Raw genomic sequence first — 24,353 nt, forward strand, 5'->3', positions numbered from 1 at the left:
TTCAAAACATTTTTATTGAGATATAAGTCACATATTATACAATTTGCCTATTTAAAGTATGCAATTCAATGGTTGTTAGTATACTCACAGAGTTGTGCAGCCATCACTACATCAATTTTAGAGCATTTTTACCACTTCAAAATAACCCCCTTACACATTAAAATGGTTCTGAGACTCAATTTCCACTGTATCGAGGGGGCGGTTTTCCCACACAGCACCAAGTACTTCTCCAAGCATCAGCTCAGTGCCCTACAGTTCAACTCAGTTCTGATGCTGTGTACCTGGGGATAGCATCAGATTCCCTCCTCCCCTTTAGATGCTAGTCACACCCCAGGTTGTTCCCTGTGCTTCTGACTGATTGAATATAAGTCAGAGGTTCCCATGACCTCCTCCCTGGGTTTAATTAATTTGCTAGAGCGGCTCCCAGAACTCAGAGAAACAATTTACTTGCTAGATTACCAGTTTACGGTAAAAGGATAGAATTTAGGAACAGCCAGATGGAAGAACTGCAAAGGGCAAAGAATAGGGACAGGGCGTGGAGTTTCCATGTCTTCTCCAGGCAAATCACTCTCCTTACATCTCCTTGTGTTCACCCATCCATAAGCTCTCTGAGCCTCACTCTTTTGGGTTTTTATGGAGGCTTCACTACATAGGCATGATTGATTAAATCACTGGCCAGTGGTGACTGGTTCAACCTCCAGTCCCTCTCTCCTCTCAGGAGGTCAAGGGCTGGGACTGAAAGCTGCAACCCTCTAATCATATAGTTGGTTCTCCTGGCGACCAGCCCCCATCCTTAGGTAAGGTCCGAAAGTCACCTCAGTAACACAACAAAAGACACCTTTATCACTCTGAACACTTAGGAAATTCTAAGAGTTTTGGGAGCTGTGAGCCAGGAACTGTGGATGAAGACCAAATATATATGAGAAATGTATTTGGTCATTCAAATGACCAAAATGTATTTCTCCTCAATCAAAATATCATACCCATTAACAGTCACTACCCTTTTCCATCCAAGCTCCTCAGTCCTAGGCAACCACTAGTTTACTTTCTGTCTCTGTAGATTTGCATATTCTGGACATTTCACATAAATGAAATTATACAATGTGAGGTCTTTTGTGATGGCTTTCTTTCACCTAGTATAATTTTTCAAGCTTTATCCATGCTGTAGCATGTATCAGTACTTCATTACTTTCTATTGTAGAATAGTATTCCACTGTGTGGATATTCCACATTATATTTATGTATTCATCAGTTGATGGACATTTAGATTTTCTACTTTATGGCTATTGTGAATAATGCTGTTATGAATATTCAAGTACAAGTTTTTCTGTGGATTTAAGTTTTCCTTTCTCTTGGATATTTACCTAGGAATGGAATTACTGGATCTTATGGTAACTCTATGTTTAACCTTTTGGGGAGCTGCCAAACTGTTTTCCAAAGTTGCTGTGCCAGTTTTTATTCCTACCAGCAATGCATGAGGGTTCCATCCAAGGATGAGGTTCTCCACAGCCTTACCAACCCTTGTTATTGTCCATCTTTTGGATTATAGCAACCCTAGTGGGTGGGTTATGGTATCTCATTGTGGGTTTGATTTGCATTTCTCGGATCGCTAATGATGTTGAATGTCTTTTCATGTGATTATTGCTACTCGTTTATATTTAACAGTCGAGCAATTAAGACAGATTGTGAACTGTGTGTCCCTGGGGTCAGGGGCCAGGGCTTGTCAACCGGTGGGCTTCCCTTTAGGACAGTTTGAGGACTACCTGACTTTTATTGGGGACTCAAATATCTGTAGCTATAGGTCTTTTCTCCTGAGGTGGTTTTCTTTCTCGAGATGTTTCTGTAACTTCTGTCTGGGGAGTATGAGCGTAGTCTCATGTATTCTGGAGCTAGGTGGGGAAGGGAGTTAGAGGATTGACTATCCAGGATGTAGACTTTTTCTTCATCCGTGTATTTTCAGCTGCTTGCCCTATTCGCATTCTGTTCTGTACCTGGTGTCCCCCTAATCTGGAGTCCCTTGTTTAGTTCAGCTTCTCCAGAGATTATACTTTTATTTCCTGTGGAGGTCTGGGTATCTAACTGTTACTTACATAGACTTTTAAATAACTCCCTTGTCTTCAGATCCCACCTCACCCCACTTTCTGTGGTACCTGGTGCTTTTGCTTCCTGAGCCTTTTCAGAATTTTATGGAGTGAATAAATTCATTCCCCGTTAGGCATTTAGATTTGACCTTGCTCTGCTGTATTGTTTACCTTTTCTCCGTTCACTTTCCATCTTCACAGATTGTGGTTAGGCTTACCATAGATCTTCTGATTTCCTTGAAGGAGTTTATGTCTGTTTATTGTACTCCTTCTTGTTTGGGGTGATTTTTTTAGATGAGAAGGGGACATAAGAGTCTTTAATTCACTATCTTGAAATAGGAAGTCATACTTGCTCTTTTGATGAAATGCTTCTATGAAGTATTGGGGAGAACCTTGTTCTCAGAGTCACTAGTTAGGTAAAAGAAAATGTGAGTGGCAGTCTCCACAGGCTCTTAATTTCTGCCCTGAGTGAAATAATAATAAAGAGGGTTGGAGTGGTTGCCAGGTCATGATTAGAGAAGCTTGGCTGCAAGTCATGGGCGAAAAGTTTGGTTGTCTGCCCCCATAGTTGAGTGAGTTACTTCACCTCTGGGACCCAGCAAATGTTCAGACAGTTGAGTAATCCCACCTTCAGGCATATGGTTGGCAGGAGGGCAAGTCATATCTGAGTACTTGGCATAATAATTAATGGGAAATATAAGTGGAGTGTAAACCTTTGTCTCTTAGTTTCCTACAATTTCATTTTCATTGCTATCAGTAGGATTGGTTTTGCTCAGAGAATGGGGGAATTCTTAATTTCGACAGATACTAGGATTACTGTCATTCTAATATGGTTTCTGGAGGGAAAGGAGATGAACACTGTGTTAGTCCACGATCTGCTATAAGAGCATTTTAACCCAGCGTTTGTTAGAGATGCTAACAATCCCAGGTGCCAGTTTTCTATTTCTAGTTAGGTTCTGTTATGCTATCTTGTAACAGCGTGTAAGTCATTTCACGTGGCTCTCCCAGTCACCCCAAACTTAACGTATCTGAACAAGAGAGTCAATACCTGAGATAATGTCTATAACACACTCAGTCCTGTGCTTGGTTCCATTTATCCATTGTCAGCCTCTAATTAGAAACCCCAATGGAAAATAAGAGTCTCTCCTAATAATTCTAACCAACAAAGACCTGCCAAGGACTTTTAGTGGCTCAGGTTGGATCATGCGCTCTTGCTTGAGCCCATCACCAAGGTCAGAGGATGATATACTCCTCTGGGTAGGGTCTTGGTTAAGTTCTCAGATCTTCGGTAGGTGGTGGGGATTGGTAAGGTAGTTAGTCCTATTTGGATCACATAGAAGTTGGGAACAGATGCTGGCTGACAAAAACAACTTTTGCTATACAGAAAAAAGACAAAACTCTAGAATAGTGGTTCGGCAACTTAAGAATCCACCAGAATCACCTGGAAGGCTTGTTGAAACACACATTGCCTGACCCCACTCAGAGTTTCTGACTCAGTAGGTCTAGTGTGGGCCCAGGAATTTGCATTTCTAACAAGTTTCCAGATGATGCTGATACTGCTGGTCTGGGGAACCACACTTTAAGAACCGCTGCTTTTGAACAATGGTTGTTATTTTCTTTTTTTGGTGAGGAAGATTAGCCCTGAGCTAACATCTGTGCCCATCTTCCTCTATTTTGTATGTGGGATGCTGCTACAGTGTAGCTTGGTGTAGGTCTATGCCAGGGATCTGAACCTGTGAATCCTGGGCTGCTGAAGCAGAGCACACGAACTTAACCACTACGCCACTGGGCTAGCCCCTGAACAATGGTTCTTAAACTTTAGTGTGCACAGAGTTTTCCAGGAGGGCTTACTAAAAGTGTTGCTTCTAGGACCTCTCTTCCAGAAATTCAGATTTGGAAAGAGAGTTTGGGGTTGAGTTTAGGAATATGCATTTTTAAGTACCCCAGCTAATTCTTATACAGAAGCCACAGGAGATCAGCAGACCATACTATGAGAAATGCTGCTCTATAGGTTTCATGTAACAAAGATTACAAATCAACCATCCTTATTTATTTATTTATTTATTTATTTTTTAAGATTTTATTTTTTTCCTTTTTCTCCCCCAAAGCCCCCCGGTACATAGTTGTGTATTCTTCGTTGTGGGTTCTTCTAGTTGTGGCATGTGGGACACTGCCTCAGCGTGGTCTGATGAGCAGTGCCATGTCCGCGCCCAGGATTTGAACCAACGAAACACCGGGCCGCCTGCAGCGGAGCGCGCGAACTTAACCACTCGGCCACGGGGCCAGCCCCCATCCTTATTTATTTTTTTACTAAATTGGAATAGTACTTTCCTAATTTCCATATATATTTTTGTATCAGTCAGTTATCCCAGCAGGAAACAGAATTTATCGCAGATAATTTAAATGAAGAGATTTTAGTGAAGGGATCATGGACGAGTGTAGGCAGAGTTATGGGAAAAAATAGTGAAACACTGACATATTATCAGTAGTGGAAGCTGTTAGCACTTCTAGGACTGAAGGGGCAGGAGGAGGTAATGGTATTATTTTGAGGGCTTATTAAGAGCTGGAGCCATGGAGAAGCCGCCCTTCTCTTACTCTTCATTCAAACAAAAATTTCACACTCCCAGCCAGGGGAAACACAAAGTCCCATCCGTCACCTTCTTGTCACCAGGTGATATTTGAGTCATATTCCCATCTGAAACCAAATTGCAATGTAGCCATCACTATTACTCTTCATATAAGATAGCAGGAAATGGAGTGGGATGGGGAGAAAGAATTGATTAATATCAAATATGCTTAGCTGTTACAGTCTCCATCTTTGTAGCTGCTCAACAGGCTGAAGGAGATAATCATAACTTCCTCTCTCCGCCACCCATTTTATGTTCCCCTTATATTTTCCAGCATCTTGGTTACTCAAGATTCTTTACCTTCATGCTCAAAAGATCTGAGTCCTTAGTGGTCCTATGTGTATTGGATTGCCATAGTTTTCCATTAACTTTATTATTGGACCTAGGAATACTAAGAAACTAAGGGGCAGCCCAGTGAGTCCCCTGGATTTGAGACATAGCCTACCTGTTCCTGTTGTACAATGGCCACCCGATTCCTCTTAGTAATAGGGAGCGATCTCTCTGTCAGTACATTAACCTTATTTTTTTTGCCTATCACTCCTGTGGTGGTGGAATCCTGACTGGGGTGGTCTCAACTTCAAATTTAGTAGAGCTATGGCTGTGTTCCTTGCTGGAAGCTTTCTTTTTCTGGCAGTTAGGATGTCTAATAGCTTCAAAATGCATTTCCATTATGAAAAGTCCTTCCATGCACCTCCTCCCTAGACCTCCTTTTTACCAATATTTCAGTCTTGTTCTTTCCAATTTCTTAACCCCAACCCATCAGCCATTGCCTGTGTATCAGTAAAAATCTGAATATCAGGCCTTCTCATATTCCCAGTAAAGTGACAAACAGGATGTATTGCTCAAAGTTAAACTCACTGGGAAGATTTTCCTTTGTTATTGTTTTGCAAGGATACTCTGAAGTGGGAAACTGGTATTACAGCTGACCACTGGTGTTAGCATATCATGTAGACCCATTTGTAAACCAAGTCGGTGTGTTTTTTTTTCTTCTGTCCATTGGTCATAGGGAGCTCCTCATGAGGCCGTGGAAGAGGCAGTGAAACGTCAGGAAGTAGGTACTATGGGAATTTGAACCACTTGTTCATTCAATTTATGTCTCTTTTTCCCCATTCATATATTTTATTTCTATTTAATGATGAAATGCTGCTTCACATTCTCAATTTCATATCTCAGTAGACTGGGTAGCCCACTTCATGATGGGCAGCTCTGGTCCTGGATTTACTTGGTGTGCTATAGCTAGAAGTTCAATCTGTACCATGGCCCAGTAGAACCAGGAGCTGTTTCTCAAATAGAGAATAATTTTTGACAGAAGATTCTGGGGTATGTGCAGTGACTCTCCTTGTGGGGCTTTCCAGAGGCTATATAGAGCAGATCTATCTGCCATAGAGAATTCAAGTACCGTTGAGTCTGCTGGCCCTTAAGGCAGGGCAGCTTACATTGCAGCCTTTCTCAGCGTCAGAGCCTTCTCTTGCTCTGAGCTCTACTTCAAAATATTAGCTTTACTTGAATGTGCTATATGTTATTTCCAAAATTCAAAGAGACTCTCTAAGTTTTGTACTTTTTCCTTCTTGCAAGGCAGTGCACGGTGAAGCAAGATGTTTTTGGGGGGAGTATATCCTAACATGCCCCAGACTTTCCTGGAAACTTCATAGTGTGGCAGGCTCTTGAATTTTTATGAGGCACTTCCACTTCCTGCTTACCAGGTCTAGTTATAATGTCATCAATATATTGGACCAGGATTATGTTCCTTGGGATATCGAGATGGTCAAGTTCCCTGAGGACAGTCTTAAAACAAAGATCAGGAAAATTGAATAGCCCTGAAGCAAGAGAGTGAAGATAGACTTTTTTTTCATGACAAAGTGTCTTTACTTTTAAATGATTATCAGTACACCAAGTAATAACACTTAACAAGTTCTTGAATTCTGTCATCTAGTAATTTTGATTAAGAGAAACTAAAAGCAGCCCAAACAATGCCACCATTATTCATTGTTCCAACCCTTAGCGAGAAAGGACTATTTTAAGGCTGGCTGCTGCTTCACACAGGTTACACATAACTATTTATACAAATAACTACTTTTTCATCGATAAAGTTCCTGACCTTCAAGAAAGCTTTAGGGAAAAATATTTAATCCCATTTTTCTTCAAATTTTTTTTTTTTTTTGCTATATCTAAGAAAGAAAAAGCCAGTATTGATGTATATGTTGCTTGAGCTAAAAAGCATAGGAAAACAGACAATGTATACCCATTAAATTTCTAAGAAATATGAGGTAAAAAGATGAAATCTTTGGATAAGCTCTAAGTTTGTACAAAGAAGCCAGATTTACTATTCTCAAAAAAATGAAGGGACCTACTATATAATATAGAGAAATAATTTAATGTCTGTTCACAAGAATATAACTTGAGCTTTGCTAAAGCTTCATATTCCCTGAAGGCAACTAAACATGCCAATCTATGGAACAGGTGCTTCTTTCTCTGTCTCCGATCAATTTATGTGGTAGTTTTCATGGATTTCTAGCCAGATGTTGCAAACAAAGGCCAAGAGGTTATCCGGAACTTCATACGTGTGCTGCCGGAAGTAGGTCTGGAGGATGGTCATCTCCTGGGTCTCCTTCTCCACTTCGGTGTTGCAGCTGTCATGGGATCCCAGAGGCACAGCTTCCTTGGCCCTGAACCCTTTCTCCTGCAGGTGGTACGGTTAAACTTCAGCCTAAACTTCTTTGTCCTGCTTCAGCTTCAGGTTCTTTTGCTTGTAGGCCTCAGACATCTTCTGTGTGGCCCACTTCTCATCCTGCAGCTGCTAGATGCCTTTCAACTGACTGGTCATGGCAGTAGCCTATACTACTATCTTTGACAATCAAAGGAAACTACTGGTGATTGTCTTTATTAATTTGGATTAAAAAATGTATAGGTTAACAGATTTGCACTAAGTTTCATGAGCTATGTTGACCTTTTCCACTAAATATACCATATTTTTGGATAGCAGCTGTAGTTGGAATCTCTCCTAACTAAGTTTATGATAATCCATAGTCATTATCCAAGATCCATTTGGCTCTTTCACAGGCCAAACAGGATATTGAATGAGGATGCATCGTCGTTGTATCTTTCACGTCTTTGATGGTGGCACTAATCTCTGCGATTTCCTTAGGGATGAGTATTGATTTTGAAAAGTGTGCTATTTTGGTGGGTTGGGGACAGTTCCAAGAGATTCCAATTAGCCCTTGCTATCATAATAGCTTTCATAATGCTCTTTATTAGACAAGAAGCTAACGTAGGGATTCAGCCAGTTCATGAGTATATCTGTTCCAACTGTGCATTAAACAAATTGCAAAATAATGGCAGGATGGGTCTATGCACCCACAGAACTAACTGTGAGGAAGACCTGGGTCAAAACTTCATATATAACTGGAATTCTATAAGCCACATTTTGACTAATGGATCATGTGGCATTTGATGTTCTCAGGGCTTAATGAAGCATAGAAGGTCTGTGTATTTCCTTTTTTTCTTTGCACAGTGTCACTCAGTTACATGGCCCTCATAGAAATTTTGGGTTTTCCACTTGTACCTTGATTTGGGGAGTTCAAAGTCCCAAGCATTTTTATTTTTTAAGAGTTTAAGTAGAGTAGTTAGCCCACTGAGCAATCTTTGCAATTACTGTTGTCATCAAATAAAGTGCAATAGCCATTTATCTTTCAAAACCTTTTCCTTCACTGGCACTCCATCCCACACCACACCAATGATAATTTGAACAGTTGTGATTCTATTGCATGCCATCTATTTCTATTGTTTCCTTTTTTCCCTGGCAGGGAAGCGATCTGTGCATTCATCAAATATGTGGGCAAATCAGTCCCCAAATCCCTAAGTACTGTATCAGTTGAGATACCAGCAGGAAAGAGAATTCATGGCAGATGGTTCAAATGAAGGGACTTTAAAGAGGTGGGATTACTTATAGGGATGTGGGAAGGGTTAAGAGAAGAAATTGTCTCTGTAGTTAGCAAAATAAATATGAACTGTCTAATTTAAGCTTTTAGTAAGAGGTCAAACTTAAGAGACCATCAACTTAATATAGATTGCTATATATATAGGTTGTGGTGTATAAACCTCATGGTAATCACAAACCAGAAGCCTATAATAAATACACAAAAAATTAAGAGAAAGGAACTCAAACATAATACTAAAGAAAACCATCAAGCCACAAGGGAAGAGAGCAAGAAAGGAAGAAAAGAACAGAGAAGAACTACTAAAACACCCAGAAAAAAAGTAGCAAAATGGCAAAAAGGACATACTTATCAACAGCTACTTTAAATGTCAATGGACTAAATGCTCCAATCAAAGGATATAGGGTGGCTGATTGGATGAAAAAGTCCCATATATATGCTGCATATAAAAGACACACTTCAGACTTAGACACTAACAAACTGAAAAATGAAGGAATGGAAAAAGATACTCCATTGCAAACGACAATGAAAAGAAAGCTGGGGTAGCAAAACTTATATCAGACAAAAGAGTCTTTAAAACAAAAACTGTAACAAGAGACAAAGAAGAGCACTACATAATGATAAAGGGAACAATCCAGCAAGAGGATACAACACTTGTAAATATCTATGTGCCCAACATAGGAGCACCTAAATATATAAAGCAGTTATTAACAGACATAAAAGGAGAAATAGTAACACAGTAATAGTAGGGGACTTTAACACTCCACTTACACCAATGGATAGATCATCCAAACAGAAGATCAATAGGGAAACGTTGGCTTTAAGTGACACATTATACCAGATGGACTTAGTAGATATATACAGAATAGTCCATCCAAAAACTGCAGAATACACATTCTTTTCTTATGCACATGGAACATTCTCTAGGATAGATCACATATTAGGCCACAAAACACGTCTCAATAAACTTAAGAAGATTGAAATAATACCAAGCATATTTTATGACCACAATGGTATGAAACTAGAAATCAGCTATAGGAAGAAAATTGTTAAAGCCACAAATATGTGGAGATTAAACAAAATGCTACTGAACAACAATTGGGTCAATGAAGAAATTAAAGGAGAGATAAAAAAATACTTAGAGACAAATGAAAATGAAAATACAACATGCCAGGGCTGGCCCCGTGGCTGAGTGGTTAAGTTCGCGCGCTCCGTTGCAGGCGGCCCAGTGTTTTGTTGGTCCGAATCCTGGGCGCGGACATGGCACTGCTCATCAAGCCACGCTGAGGCAGCATCTCACACACCACAACTAGAAGGACCCACAACTAAGAATATACAACTATGTACCGGGGGGCTTTGGGGAGAAAAAGGAAAAACAAATAAAATCTTTAAAAAAAAAAAAAGAAAATGCAACATGACAAAATTTATGAATTTATGGAATACAGCAAAAGCAGTTCTAAGAGTGAAGTTTATAGTAATACAGGCCTACCTCAACAAACAAGGAAAATCTCAAATAATCTCATAGCACACATAAAGCAACTAGAAAAAGAAGAACAAACAAAGCCCCAAATCAGTAGAAGGAAGGAAATAATAAAAATCAGAGCAAAAATAAATGAAATAGAGACTGAAAAAAAAATAGAAAGAACCAATGAACTAAGAGCTGGTTCTTTGAAAAGATAAACAAAATTGATAAACCTTTAGCTAGACTCACCAAGAAAAAAAGAGAGAAGGCTCAAATAGATAAAATCAGAAATGAAAGAGGAGAAATTACAATGGACACCTCAGATATACAAAAGATTATAAGAAAATACTATGAAAAACTATACACCAACAAATTGGATAATCTAGAAGAAATGGATACATTCTTAGAATCATACAACCTTCCAAAACTGAATCAAGAAGAAATAGAGAATTTGAATAGACCAATAACCAGTAAGGAGATCAAAACAGTAATCAAAAACCTCCCCCAAAATAAAAGTCCAAGACCAGAGAGCTTCCCTGGTGAATTCTACCAAACATTCAAAGAAGACTTAGTACCTATCCTTCTCAAACTCTTCCAGAAAATTGAAGAGGAGGGGAGGCTTCCTAATTAATTCTATGAGATCAATATTACCTGATACCAAAAGCAGACAAGGACAACACAAAAAAGGGAAATTACAAGGCAATATGACTGATGAACATCGATGCAAAAATTCTCAATCCTCAATTCTAGCAAATTGAGTACAACAGTACATTGAAAAGATCATCAACCATGGTCAAGTGGGATTTATTCTAGGGGTGCAGGGATGGTTCAACATCTGCAAATCAATAAACATGATGCATCACATTAACAAAATGAAGAACAAAAATCACATGATCATCCCAATAGATAGAGATAAAGCGTTTGACAAGAAACAGCATCCATTTATGATAAAAACGCTGAATAAAATGGGTATAGAAGGAAAGTACCTCAAGATAATAGATGCCGTGTATGACAAACCCACAGCTAATATCATACTCAAGGGAGAAAAACTGAAAGCTATTCCTTTAAGAATAGGAACCAGATAAGCATGCCCACTTTCACCACTCTTATTTAACATAGTATTGGAAGTCTAGCCAGAGAAATCAGGCAAGAAAAAGTAGTAAAAAGGATCCAAATTGGAAAGGAAGAAGTGAAACTGTCACTATCTTCAAATGACATGATTTTATATATAGAAAACTCTAAAGAATTCACCGAAAACTTTTAGAAATAGTAAATGAATATGGTAAAGTTGCAGGATGCAAAATCAACGTACAAGAATCAGTTGTGTTTCTCTACACTAACAATGAAAGTAGAAGAAAGAGAAATTACGAATACAATCCTATTTACAATTGCAACAAAAAGAATAAAATACCTAGGAATAAATTTAACCAAAGATGTGAAAGACTTGTACACTGAAAACTATAAAACGTTGCTGAAAGAAATTGAGGATGACACAAAGAAATCTAAAGATATTCTTTCTCTTGGATTGGAAGAATTAACATAGTGAAAATGTCCATACTTCCTAAAGCAATCTACAGATTCAGTGCAGTGCCTATCAAAGTTCCAATGACATTTTTCACAGAAATAAAACAATCCTAAAATTTATATGGAACAACAAAAGACCCTGAATAGCCAATGGAATCCTGAGAAAAATGAACAAAGCTGGAGGTATCACACTCTCTGATTTCAAAATATACTACAAAGTTATAGTAATCAAAACAGCGTGATACTGGCACAAAAACAGACACACGGATCAATGGGACAGAATTGAGAGCCCAGAAATAAACTTACACATCCAAGGACAGCTAATTTTTGACAAAGGAGCCAAGAACATACAATGGAGAAGGGAAAGTCTCTTTCAATAAATGGTGTTGGGAAAACTGGACAGCCACATGCAAGAGAATGAAAACAGACCATTATCTTACACTGTACAAAAACTCATGCACAAAAAACCCATTAACTCAAAGTGGATTAAAGACTTGAATGTAAGACCTGAAACCATAAAATTTCTGGAAGAAAACATAGGCACTTCGCTCTTCAACATCAGTCTTAGACGCATATTTTCAAATACCACGTCTGACCAGGTGAGGGAAACAATAGAAAACATAAACAAATGGAACTGCATCAAACTAAAAAGCTTCTGCACAGCAAAGGAAACCATCAACAAAACGAAAAGACAACCTAACAATTGGGAGAAGATATTTGCAAACTGTGTATCTGATAAGGGGTTAATATCCTAACTATATAAAGAACTCATACATCTCAGCAACAAAAAACCTAACAACCCAATTAAAAAATGGGCACAAGATCTGAATTGGCCTTTTGCCAAAGAAGATATGCAGATGGCCAACAGGCACACAAAAAGATGTTCAACATCACTAATTACTAGGGAAATGTAAATGAAAACTACAATGAGATACCACCTTATGCCCGTCAGAATGGCTGTAATTAACAAGACAAGAAATTACAAGTGTTGGAGGGGATGTGGAGAAAAGGGAACTCTTGTGCACTGCTGGTGGGAATGCAAACTGGTGCAGCCGCTATGGAAAACGGTATGGAGATTCCCCCAAAATTAAGACTAGGACTACCGTATGATCCAGCTATTCCTCTGCTGAGTATTTATCCAAAGATCATGAAAACACAAATGCATGAAGATATATGTGCTCCTGTATTCATTGTGGCATTATTCACAATAGCCGAGACTTGGAAACAACCTAAATACCCATCAAGGGAGGAGTGGATAGAGAAGATGTGGTATGTACACACAATGGAATACTACTCAGCTGTAAGAAAGATGAAATCTTGCCATTATTGACAACATGGATGGACCTTGAGGGTGTTAAGCTTAAGCGAAATAAGTCAGAGGGAGAAAGTCAAATACCGTATGATCTCACTCATAAGTAGAAGATAAAAACAAGAATAACAATCACATAGATACAGAGATTAGATTTGTGGTTACCAGACGGGATGTGGGGAGGAAGGAGGGCGAAAGGGGTGACTGGGTTCATGGGTATGGTGATGGATGGTAATTAGTCTTTGGGTGGTGAACATGGTGTAGTCTACACAGGAATTGAAATATAATGATGTACACTTGAAATTAAAAAAAAAAACTAATTTAAGTCATTGTATTTTGGGGTATCTTTGTTATAGCAGCTTGAGCTTTTTTCTAACTAATTTAAGAATTTACATTATTATGACCGTGTAGACAGTACTGATGGCTGAGATGTGATTACATTTCCTTTCTTTGTTTTCTCTGAAGTTAAAAATAATATAAGAAATGCCTTTATACCCTTTACCCAGATTTTCCCATTGTTAATATTTGTATCTCATTTGCTTTATCATTTCTTTCTCTGTTTCTCTTTTGCTAACTCTCTGTGTCTCATGTATAACAGTTTTTTTCTGAACCATTTGAGAGTACATTACATACATCCCTACATTGCATACACTTTCATCCCTAAACACTTTAGTGTGAATTTCCTAAGAATAAGAATACTCTTACATAACCACAGTAGTTATTAATTTCATAAAATACATTGATATAATGCTTTTATCTATTCTGAGGTCCAAATTCTAATTTTGTGAGTTGATCTAATAATATAATAATGTGCTTTATAACATTTCCCTCCTACTATTAGAGGATCTAGTTTAGAGGCAGGCAATGCATCCAGCTACATTTATCTTTAGCCTCTTTTAAGCTAGAAAATTTCCACAGCCTTTCCTTGTCTTTTATGACGTTGGCATTTTTGAAGAATATAGTCTCCCTCGCCATGTAAAAAAATAAAACATTCCTCATTTTGTCTGTCAGTTTTTTCCTTATGATTACATTGAGACTATACATTCTTGGTCAGAATACTGCCAAGAATAGGTGGTATTGCATTCTTCTCACGGTATCATAGAGTTACCTTCATTGATGATTAATTTTGAACTGCTGGTCAAGTTGTTACCTGATTTCTCCACTGTATAATTACTGTTTTCCCCCCTTGCTACTAGTAAGCAGTAAAAGTATCCTGCTTTTTGTCAAAATTTTCCTTTAAATTTATCATTCATTGATGATTCTTACCTGATAAAATCTTTACTGTGATTGTTACAGAAGGATTTTTCTGAGTCAGCTCTTCCTCCACATTTGCCAGTTGGCCCTCATTGTTCTATTATATGCAGTAGATATCCCTTCTCTCTCATTTATTTGTCTATTTATTATTAATGTGAAATCATGAATGTCTGTTTTCCCTAATGGTTTATAATTCAGTACTGAACTTAATAATTTTGGTGCTTAAATTTTCCCAGATTTAGTGTTTCAAATCCCATTGGGGCCTCCTGGTGATACAGTGGTTAAGTGCACAGGTTCCGCTTCGGTGGCCCAGAGTTCGCTGGTTTGGATCTGGGTGTGGATGTGGCACTGCTTGGCAAGCCATGCTGAGGTAGGCGTCCCACATATAAAGTGGAGGAAGATGGGCACGGATGTTAGCTCAGGGCTAATCTTCCTAAAAAAAAAACAAAAAAATTTTCCCAGATTTGCCCAGTGGAAGCCTCTTCAAGCTGGCTCCTTCATCTTTTTTTAAAGCATTTCTTTACTTTCTAGCATAGCAAAGATGTTATTAGGATCATCTTATACCTGTCCTGCTCCAGCCATGGAATAAGCTATTTCTCTGAGGAATCCTGGTTCCTTTTAGTGGGAAGTGATATCAGAGACCAAGATCTGAGTGCTGAGTGCACTCATGTTACATGGTTCTTTGCTTTTAGGCCCTTTCAGAGGACAAAGCTAGGAAATATGTACATGTACATATACAAATGTACATAAACCCTCACAGATACATAAACATGCATATACGCACATAAACACCATATACTCATATATAGACATTATTTAGATATCACAAGTTCACATCACTATCTCCAATTTCAATCCATTCCTACATGGTTCTTTCTTGCCTTTCCCATTACATATTTATACGTCCCTTCTTCCAAAGTGACACAAACCTTTGTCTCTATTTTTTTCCAGCTAACTCACTCTCAGAATCAAGTGCCTCTCTAAGGCTGCCACTTCCATTCCTGCATACTTTGAAGCTCCTTCCCTGTGGCTGGAGCCATGAACTCCTAGGTGCCAACCTATGTTCAGTTATGTTTGCATTTATTGTTTCACTTTTGATTTTGTCTGTACTTTCCCTAGGATCTCTGTTTCCCTCTGCTCTTTTTTATAGAATCTTGTCAGCCTTCCCCTCCCCACTCTCTTTACCCTTAGGTTTCTGGTAGTAGCAGTGGGCTGATGGTGGAAGTGCTGTTGGAATTTTTCGCCCCTCTACTTGGAGTGAAGGTTGCAGCGTTCTCGGTCTTAACATAATGCAGAAGGTATGGGTGCAGTGTGGTTTTTTGTTTTTTTCAGAACAGTAAAGGAGGGAGGGTTTTAGAATTAGATGACCACCAATATTCTCTGAATCCAGAAACTCTGTTTTTTAAAAGACACTTTCAGATCCCAGAGATACTAATAGGAATATTATAAATAACTTTATTCCATTAATTTAATAACTTATATGAAATAAGACAAATTACTTGAAGACCACAATTTACCAAAAACTGACACAAGAAGAAATAGAAAGTCTGAATAGCCCTATATCTATTAAAAATTGTGATCTCATAATAAAAAGCCTTTCCACAAAAAAACCTTCTAGCTCAGATAGTTTCACAGGTGAAATATATTAAATGTTTAAGAAAGAAATAATATCAATATTATATAAACTCTTTCTAAAAATCGATGAGGAGGGAATGCTTCCTGACCCATTTTATGAGGCCTATATAGCTTTGATACTAAAGCTGCCAAAGATATTATAAGAAGGGAAAATTCCAGTCAGTATCTCTCATTAACACAGTTGCAAAAATACTAAAATGATACAAATGGAATCTAGCAATATATAAAATGAATAACTTATCATGACCAATTAGAATTTATCCTAGGAATACATGATTGGTTCAGCAATGGAAAATAAATCAATGCAAAAACAAGAAGAAAACCCACAAAATGTAACATGAAATGGATCATAGATCTAAATTTAAAAGCTAAAACCGTTAACACTTATAGAACAAAAAATAAGAGAAAATCTTTATGACCTTTGAGTAGGCAAAGATTTCTTAGGGCATACAAAGCACTAATCATAAAGAAAATGATAAATAATACTTGACCAAAATTAAAACTTTCTAGTCTTCAAAAGACAATTGTTAAGAAAATGAAAATGCAATCCTTGGACTGAGAGAAAATATTCACAATGCATATAGCTGACAAATGAGTTGTATCTCAAATATGTGATGCACTCTTATAACTCAATAAAAAGGTAAATAATCCAATTTTTAAAAACGGACAAATATTTGAAGAGACATATCAGAAAAGAAGATACACAAGTGGCCCAATAAGGACATGAAAAGATACTCAGCATCATTAGGCCTCAGGGAAATTCAAATTAAAACTATAATGAGATACCTCTACATAAATAGCAAAAAAGCTAAAATAAAAAAGATTGAAAATAACAAGTTCAATTACTGGCTGATAACCTTGAGCTTCTGGTGGCTTGAATTTATGTTCTTGTAGGGCAGATCTGTGGAAAGTCCAAGGTATTTCCTGAACTTTCATTTCAGATGTCCCAACTTTCTAACTCTCTCTACCCTGTGGATCTTGTTAGGGCTTGGTTTTAGGCTTTGTTAGGTGGGTCTAGAGCAGGCCTTACTCTGGGGCATGGTTCTTGCTCTTAGGGAGCACCCTTTCTCGGAGTGTTTACAAGATGTTAAAGAGGTGTCTCCATATCTGCTGGGCCAGACCTTTAACATTCCCCAGAACTGCTTGACCTCTGAGATCTGTTTTGTTTTCACCCCTGTGTAGTCATCCTCTGATAAATCCTGCTCAGTCTCTCCGTATGCATGCTCAGCTCAGTGCTCAATCAGAGACTCTCAGGGAACTGTCTCACAGCCTTCTGTTTCTCCCACTGCAAGACTTCTTTCTCTCTGGTGTTCTGCCCCACAGATTTCAGGTTCCTCAGTTGCCTCCAGCTCTGATTTCTGCCTCCTCAGCTTAGTGGGGCCGCTGTGCTGTGCTTAGACTCCAGCTTGTTGTGCTGCAGTTGGAACTTGTCTCTTGACAGAGAGCTTGGGCTGTGTTGGGGCTCACTCATGAATTTCCCTTCTCTTGGTGTCATAGACTTGTGCTGTCTATTGTCAAATGCCTGCTGACAGTAGCCTGATATATTTTGTCCACTTTATGATAGCTTACAGTGGGAAGGGCTAGTTAATTCTGTGTTGGGGAAGTTGAAATCCTCCAAGAGTGTCTAGACTTCTTTTTTTTTTTAAAGATTTTATTTTTTCCTTTTTCTCCCCAAAGCCCCCCGGTACATAGTTGTATATTTTAGTTGTGGATCCTTCTAGTTGTGGCATGTGGGATGCTGCCTCAGCGTGGTTTGATGAGCAGTGCCATGTCCGCGCCCAGGATTTGAACCAACAAAACACTGGGCCGCCTGCAGCGGAGCGCGCGAACTTAACCATTTGGCCACGGGGCCAGCCCCTAGACTTCTTAAAATACTTGGAAAACAAGATTATTCATGATTTCCTGACGGAGAACAGGAAAACTATAAGATCTGCCATAGATTTCATCCAGGAGCAGGGGAGAACGATTCCAAAGAGCGGGTTTAAAGGGATGATGATGAGAAAGAATAGAATTGTTTCCTGCTTGTACTCTGCTGGGTTCAGGAAGGAGACCTTACCTTTTCATTTGCTGCTCTTCTGACTATTCAGTTGTATTAGTTTTATGATTTAAAATGGTTAAAAATAAACCAAGTTTCACAAGTAAGTAAATGCCTGATAATTGCCCCCCAGAGACTCAAATGTTGTATGATAGGCTTCTGTGACTTCACAGGGGGTTTTCAGTCAGCCCTTTGATAAGCACAGATATCATGTTTGTAAATATTACATAGCTTTGGCAATGACAAAAGATAATAATTTGAAAACGTTTGTTATTCTGATTATTGGACTTCTGGTAATCTTTCTCAGATAATTTCCTTCAAAGAAGTAACCTACTTGTTTAATTAAAATGGAAATATGTGATGTACTGACGAAGAATACACAAATAAGAATGTTAGACTTCATAGGCTTCATAAATGTCTTTCGTCATTTCATTTCAACTTTGACGTGATTAATAATAGCTATCATATGTGAGTACTGTTTCAGATACTGTGCTAGGTGCTTTGCAATACCGATTACATATACCTTAAGAAATAAGTACCTGTAAGAAATAGGTGGTACTTTACCCTAATTTTTCATACGAGAAAATTCAGAGACCTTCAGTAATCTGTTCAAAGTTTCCAAGTTAGTAAAGGGCAGAGCTGAGATCTGAACTTGAGGTGACTCCAAGGTCTTGCTCCAGGACCCTGAGTGGTGCTGGAAAATAGAATGGTAATACTTTCATTCTAGGTATGAAAAAAATGGTAAGGGAAATTCAGGTTGCTGTGTACCTAAATTGGTTTAGGGGGTCAGGATAGGTTTCCAAGAAGGTGACCTCAAAACTGGCACTTGAAAAGAAATGAAAGGATCTAGGGAAAAAGAAAAGGGCGAATGGGGAGGGGGAAATGGGATGCTGTAAGTCAAAGAGTACAGATTTTCAGTTATAAGAAGAATAACCTCTGAGAACCTAATGTACAGCATGGTAACTATACTGTTGAATTGTATACTTGAAAGTTGCTGAGAGTAGATCTTAAGCCTTTTCACCACACACACACACACACACACACACACACACACAGTTAACTATGTGAAGTGATGGATGTGTTAGTTATCTTTATCTTGGTAATCAGTCCACAATGTATACATATATAAAATCATCATGTTATATACTTTAAATGTGTGCAATTATATTTGTCAATTATTTCTCAATAAAGTTAAAAAAAAAAGAGAATAGCAGTGCAAATGTCAGGGGCCAAGACAGAGCCTATTTCTTTGGGAAGGAATGATTTTTCAGAAGCCTGATTTTGATTAGTTTGTCTAAAGCAGAGCTTCTCAAAGTATATCCAGCTGAATGGCGATTCTACAATGTGCGAATAGGTGTTTCTTGGCCAAATAAGTCTGGAAAATACTGGTTTGATCAAATTTATATAGGAGTTCTTAGTGCCGTTAATATGCTCAAATGTGCAACTGTAACTCTGAGAGGGGCTGTAGGATGTACTATTTTCCACATCTTGATGAACGTGAAGCTCTTATTTTTCGTTGAGCTTTTTATGAGACTAGTGTTCCAAGGCAGAAATTTGGGAGAAATCTTGTGAAAGATTTTGATCTGCCCTACACGTCAGGCAAATATGTCAATAGAATATTATATATAATCAATGAAATTTTTATATGGAATAATTCAACCCTGCTGTATCCATAGTAACTCCTTAATTATGATGAAGTTGTAGTTGTCTTCCAAAAATTTACTCCTTTTTTGGCACTTGAATGCATTTCCCATAGATATAGTGCTATTAATGGTGATTAGGTTCCACAAAAGCTCATTTAATCTATAATGGACATAAAGTTTATTACTGTTATATGTATATCTAATGCTGAGAACATGGTTTCTCTGAAGAAGTGTCTTCTGAATTCTTACTTGGAATGCCTGGAGCACAATTATACAACATCAGAGAGCCAAGTTTCTGATGGGAATGATGTATTGTTTTCCTGTGTTCTCTTAAGTTGCTAATTGGCAGCATCCATATAAATATACTTTCTACAAAGATGTTGTAAGATAAATACTTCTTTAGGTCAATGCTTTCCTACCTCTTTGGAATTGAAAACAATTATTAATTCTCTACAAGAAGACCTGGGTTCCTGGCCTCAGGATCAATTATGTATTTGTGGACTATATGTAAATAAAAGCATGCTAGTATTTTTTCCACTTTGTTCTAGTTATAGTGTTTTTACTTGGAAGAAAAAAAGAAATTTTAACATTTATTTAGACCTTTGATAGTCTCTAGCTCTTAAGATATCAGGAAACAAATAGAAACATTATAGTGCGTACATTGCTACTATTCAATATAGGATTAATTTAAGATGAAAGTAACATCGTATTTACAAGATAAAATTTCTTTTCTTTGATCAGTTTGGTAAATCACTTTCCTCTCCAAGCGATTTTGCATGTATTTAGAAAGACATTTTTTTTGGAAGTTGCATTAATAGTAGACAAACTCACAGATTTTTAAATTATATATTTGCTAATTCAGTTTTTCCCCCTTATTTTCCTATTCCTTGGCTTCCCTTAGCCTTATCTTTTCTTTCTGATATGTTGTCTTCCTCTAACATTTCATCTACTTATATGTGTGTAAATTCTAAGGGGTGCCAAAATGGTAGGGATGCTTTGTAGGAAGGAATAAAATTACTTTAAGGATCTGGGATACTGGGGCCGGCCCTGTGGTTAAGTTCGCGCGCTCCACTTAGGCGGCCCAGGATTTGGCCAGTTGGGACCCCAGGCGTGGATATGGCACTTCTTGTCAGGCAGCGTCCCACGTGCCACAACTAGAAGGGCCTACAACTAGAGTATACAACTATGTACTGGGGGGCTTTGGGGAGAAGGAGAAGAAAAAGATTAGCAACAGATGTTAGCTCAGGTGCCAATCTTTAAAAAAAAAAGAGTCTGGGACCGAATTCAAGTAGTACTAACAAAGCTACACCTGTAGCTTTGATCGCATCACTAGCTAATTAACTGCGTCTGTCCAACTTCTGCATCCATTTTTGCTATTTGGGGATTAAATAAAAGGCTCTGGTTGGTTTCATAGAAGCTTATTCTCAGGACCAGAAAATAGTTCAGAATGCATTTATTACTGACTGGTTCCATATTTTTATATTCATATGTGAATGGAGGTACGTCCTCTCAAATACGCGGCCTGAAGTGCCCCAATTTACTTCCTATTCCTTTATATGGTAAGAGGAATTAACTTGGCATGTTTTTCTCACATTTGTTGGAGCGAACGTGGTGAACTAATAGAAATGGTAGGAGCTGGAAGACAAGAGAAGCTGTAGAACCATTTTATCATTAAATTAAATATAAAAATAGATTAAGAGATATTTTCTCTTTGGTTTGCATCCTGTTCCTTTTTCTTGAATTTTCTTAGAAAAATTTCATGTTTTAGGAAACTAACATAAAAAGGAAGATCTGAATGCTGATTCCTGCATTAGACAGGGAAAGGGTTATTACCATCTGTAATTCATTGTTATTAGTTTCCTCATTCTTGCCCATTTGGGGATCAAAGGCTTTGTTTAATGTCATTGAACTCTGATCCCTTACAAGGCAGCACACACTTCTAACACTAGGCTACCAGGCCTTCTGTGTTCCTGTTAAATATATAATGTCATAATGTACACACTGTTCTTTTGGCCAGTATAATGGTATCTACACTTCTGCTTTTAATAAGAATAAGAATAACCCTTTCTAAACACTGCCATTAAAAATAGAATGGTTCTTCCATTAGTAGTAGAAGTTCTTTACTGATGGTTGACACAATTTTTTGGTTCCCAAACCTAGGCCTCAGTCCTATCCTTGCAAAAAACCAAGCTGAACTTTGTTTTCTGTTTACCAAGGAAAGAAATTAGTGTCTCTCTATACAAAGAAACATAATTATTTTTCATACAAGAAAAGTATGGGTACTATATTCCATTCAAGGTAACAAACCACTGGAGTAAAAAAGAATTGCCTTTTAATAATGAAAACAATCTCTGATCTTTCAAAAAAAGGATATCTCTGGGGAGTATAAAGGCAATTAGGTAATAAGCCTACTGAAAATCAGTTTTAGGGTCAGCAAGAAGTTTACTGTGCTTGGCTTCTTCACATGGTCATAGTCTGTGGCAGGACTTTGACCTTATTTGGTGCAATAGGTGCATGTTTTGCCTAGCTTATTCATATTCTGTGAAGGAAAGGATCTCTCAGATGGACCAAATTGATTTTTGTTTCATTGATTATTTTGTATTTGGGATTGCCTTTCTTTTTTAAATAGTTCATCGACTAAAATGCAACCCTTGGGAAAAAAGGAATGTATTTGGTTAAATTTGGCGTTTTAACTTTAATAATTGAAATTTTCTCATACATTGATGTATTTATGGTAGTTTTTACTAAAATGGCTGTATATTAATAGTCATTTCTTATGTGACAGAAAAGAGCATACTTAAGATTATTTGCAGTTCCTAATTTTTTAACACTAAAGATACTTTATTTGACATTTAGTATTTCTGCTTATATGAGCCCTTATATCTGTGAAGTGTTTTGGGCTTAAAGAAATTTTTAAAACAGAGGAAATGATTAAAATTCAAAAATTTTAGTTCCCTAAGCATTACCCGCTGGTTACTTAAATTTTATATTGATGCCATACAATGTTTATAATGCAAATATATTTCAATTATATTTTGATACAGAATAAAATTTATAATTCTCAGAATGCACATATATTCCAATGCCAAGATAGCACTAATGTTTAAACAACAGTAGCTGGTCTGACTTTTAAAAGAAACACTTGCTAGCTGAAGGACATTCCTCTTGAGGTATGGACTGGAAACCATGTTGAGTATGCTAAGTGATTCCATCTGACCTGCAGAAAATCACTATGGGTTACATTTTCACTTTGCACATATGTCACTGACAGAGCCAACTGGCTGGAGTACGCTTTCTGAAATGGACATTTCTGGCTGAGCTTTTGGAAGACTGCGTTTTTTAATGTGAAACATAAAAAACCCTCTATTCACTGGTTGCACATTAAAAGCAAATGGCCAAAGGAAACAAGATGAACTATAAAAAGCTCAGAGGATAAAAACATTAAATTTTGTTTACAATTTTAATTTATTCTATTTGTAATAGGTTTAAAAATAATTATACTTAATATAATAAGCCAACCTCCTTAAAAAGCAAAAAGACTTAGAATTGACCTCAGACATTACAGGGAAGGATATATATGGTATAGTTTAATAAAGAAAATATTTTAACATTGTTCCTTTTATAAATGTTTAATCACAACTGTATGTAGATTTAATACTTAGTGAAGACTTGAAAAATTGTTGTGAATCAATGTACTTTTGTCCTTTGAGGAAATGCAATCTGGGAGAGAAAAACTCTCAAATTGAGGCAAAAATTTCTGAGATTGGGTCCTTGTTTTCCCGTTGACTGGACTTTGTTGGTATAAAAGATATCCTTTTTTTAGCCTTGGATTTCCCTCAGAATATGGTTGTATATTTGCCTGAACCTGTCATGGTCAGTAATGAACTGTTATTTAGGAGTGGCTTAAGCTCCTGGTAAGAAAGTCATTTTTGTAAAGTCAAGGTATTATTTTTATAGTGTGCAGTAACTGAACTGGTGAAACCAGAGCTTATGAACCACATGTGACATTGAGGAATTGGTCAGTATTCAGAAGTAGTTGCACAAGCCTTTTAGTTAGTTAGGATTGACCATAGGCTTCTTTTGTGAAGCTCTTTGCTAGATACTGTTAGAGTTATAAGGTAAATAAATGCTAGTGTTCCAGCCTTAAGAAAAGAAAGAAACCAACGTAGGAAACCAACGTAGGTTACCTGCTGACTTGTGCTGAGTACTTTGCTGGTGATTGACAGACCTTGTGCAATCACCTTTATCAGTTGAAGGCCTCACAACAGCATTTATGGAGTGCTTACTATGTGCCAGGCATTTTGCTGAGAGTTGTATAACTGTAGTTTATTTTATAGATGAGGAAACTAAGGTTTAAAGAGTTTTCTTAAGGGCATATAGCTGATATGTGGCAGAGCGCACATTTCATGCCTATGTTGGTCCACAGTTGGGGGCAACATATCTTCAAATGAGAAGAGTTTGTGAGTTAGGCATCATGACGTGGTTAAAATAAAGGCATATTTCCACTTTGAGGGAGGATCAGAGCGGACGCCACTGATGCTTTTTGACTGACCCTCTGTTGCTGAATATGAGAAGCTCTCTGGGATTGGGATGTTGGGGCCCTTCCCAGTTGACCTGCACTTTGGGTTTGCTTTCATGAGTGCCAGAGTCCTGCTCTGGTTAGACTGAGTCTTCCCCACTGTGGTGATTCCTATTCTATATAAAACTGCTTTGTACACAATTGTGTCCATAAACAAAAAGGCTAGATTTAAGCAGTTTTGAGCACAATCATGTTTATGAAATGTGAAGGTAATTGATTCTCAGGCAGGCACACTGTGATTTTATTAGTAAAGATGTGAGTTCTATGTG

The 24,353-nt window shown here is 37.7% G+C and overlaps 1 protein-coding gene and 1 pseudogene across 5 annotated transcripts in view; one reads left to right on the forward strand and one right to left on the reverse strand.

Annotated features, from left to right (window-relative positions):
- The window catches only part of BBS9 (Bardet-Biedl syndrome 9), a 422,371-nt gene that overhangs the window by 44,146 nt on the left and 353,872 nt on the right, over positions 1-24,353 (forward strand). The window lies entirely within an intron of this gene.
- LOC103558631 (V-type proton ATPase subunit G 1 pseudogene) lies at positions 7,191-7,700 on the reverse strand (annotated as a pseudogene).

Source organism: Equus przewalskii, chromosome 4 (assembly GCF_037783145.1).
Source record: "Equus przewalskii isolate Varuska chromosome 4, EquPr2, whole genome shotgun sequence".
NCBI classification, from domain to species: Eukaryota; Metazoa; Chordata; class Mammalia; order Perissodactyla; family Equidae; genus Equus; species Equus przewalskii.